We start from the raw sequence: 2,528 nt of genomic DNA on the forward strand, positions 1-2,528 counted from the left end.
CTGTTAAATTGACTTCACACTATTTGGCACGGTATGTGTCCTAAAAACAAGCTACAGCAAGATTATCAGTTAAATTGACTTCGTGTTTGCTTTGTATGCGAGTGTGTATGTGTTGCTAGTGTGTACATCTGCGTGCTGTGAATTTCATTTTGGGAAGGCTGCGTTTTTGGAACATGGTACTCCCTGTTTGATATTTATGCCCCCTCCCCCACCCCCTCGAAGACGGTGGAGTATCTTGTTTTGCAGATGTCGGTCGTTCGGTATGTCTGTCCATAGACCACTCTGTTTCCGGATGATAACTCAAGGAAGCTTGGATCATGAATGTTAATTAGGAGGTTGATCATGACCAGCAGATGACACCTATCGATTTTGAGGTCAGGATGTCAAAGGTCAAGGTCGCAGTGACACGGAACAATTAAACGGTTTTCGGATGATAACTCAAGAACGCTTGGGCCTAGGATCATAATAGGTGATAGGGAGGTTGGTTATTACCAGCAGATGATCCCTATTGATTTTTAGGTCAGGAAGTTAAAGGTCAAGGTTACAGTGACCTGAAACAGTTAAACCATTTCTGGACGATAACTTGAGAACACTTGTGCCTAAGGATCATGAAAGCTGATAGGGAGGTTGGTTATGACTATGGTTATAGAGCAATAATACTCTAAAAAGACACGGCGCCTTTGTTATAACGTATCGTGTGTATTTGCCCTCTTTTTGTCAATGATTGTTGTTCTAAGATAAAACAATAGCAACTCTGGTAGAAAATGTCTTCAGTTATAGAAGGAAATGTCACCGTTACTAGGAAGTAAGAAATAATAAGCCTTGTTTCAGAAACAAACGTAAAAACACGATCATATTGTTTAATGTGACATTCCGTCCCTTTTTCTTTATTATATACCGGGCGAAATGATGCCACTTTTCAACTACAGAAAACAAACTAATTTATAATCATTTCGAACAAATATTTTTACAAATCAACGCATTGTTGAATGTTTAATTGTGTACAATGATTAGAACGTCAACCAAAACAAAATACACACACACACACAAAACAACATACAATGTTATCAGGAATCTCGAGCCATTTATAGCCATTTTATAACTAAATTTTTATTTAAAAAAAGCCTACTTTTAAATGCAAGTCTACAAACATAAACATACACACATTTTGGTAAAATGATTACAATAATCAGACTACTACACCACATTTTCTGACGTTACTGTAGCGTGTACAAACTGTAAAATTACTAACTATGTAGCTGGAATATACAATTACATATGCATACATATAAAATCAATATACCTTGTAATATCGTTCGTTTAGGTTGTTTCTTACATATTTATATGAATTTTTCTGATACTGACATGTCGTGGCGTTCGTTGTTCCGTTACTATAGGGTACGCTAGGGATATCCTGTGTTTCTGGGCGGCATCCCAGGTCACCAGTTCCCTGGTCTTTTGTTAAGGTATTATTGTGGGCGGTATTTTTCGCCCAGATATGTGAAAATATATTTTTGTTGAGGTATTGTTCGGCAGAATAAATATTGCCCGTTTTCAATCAACACTTAGTTCACTCTTATATTTTCCCATACATAGTCCTCAGGGCCAGTGCTTCGTGGTGAACAGATGCACATAAATGGGTCATTATAACAGTAGCATATGCACAATTATCCTACCAGATTCAGAGTTAATGCCAGCTCTAGAAATACAATTACTAATGGAGATATACCATTTTGTGATAATAAGCGTTTTTCAATTCAAAAAGTTAAAGGTTTTGGAAAAAACTCTTTTGCATACATTGGCTGTACCTTGTGGAACAGTTTGCCTCAGTATTTGAGGGACTGCACATCTTTGTCGAATTTCAAACTAAAACTAAGGGAGCACATGTTTAATGTAATGTAAAGTTGTTTTATTTTTTAAGTTTTTAGTGTAGAAGTATCATTTCTAAGTTTCAGTATAACTATTGTATACTATTGATAGGTTCATTTCCTGCTTTGGTTAGCGGAGCACTGCGCGTTCTGATAGTCTTAAATTTCATTCTAGTCGATTTTGGTTTAGTCATGGCATTTTTATGAGATTAGGTAATTAATTTGCAACCTCTTTTGTAGCTACATTTTTTATTACTAATTTATTGTTATATTATCCTTGAAGATTCTTAATATAAATCCTCTAGTTGTCATTTTTTTTTGCAATGACTGTTTGATATTACCCAGTCTTTCAATATTTTTGTGATAAGTTCCAGTCTTTCTTGTTTGCTTGTGATATGTCTTCCTATGTCATACCCTATTATATGCCAAGGACCACAGTGGAAATAAGGGATTCTTTTATCTCTTTTTTGTGTCATCCTTTGCTATATATTGATGATGACATGGCTGTATTTAACATACATTTTGTTTATTGTTGTTTGTATGTTTTATATGATGCCATGAGATTGTAAATTGTATGCAGAAATAAATCTATCTAGCTAGATCTGGGATTTTGTATTCGGCTCGCGTGTATTTTGCAAGGTTTGATCACACTCGGCGCTT

Source organism: Mercenaria mercenaria, chromosome 10, assembly GCF_021730395.1.
Source record: "Mercenaria mercenaria strain notata chromosome 10, MADL_Memer_1, whole genome shotgun sequence".
NCBI classification, from domain to species: Eukaryota; Metazoa; Mollusca; class Bivalvia; order Venerida; family Veneridae; genus Mercenaria; species Mercenaria mercenaria.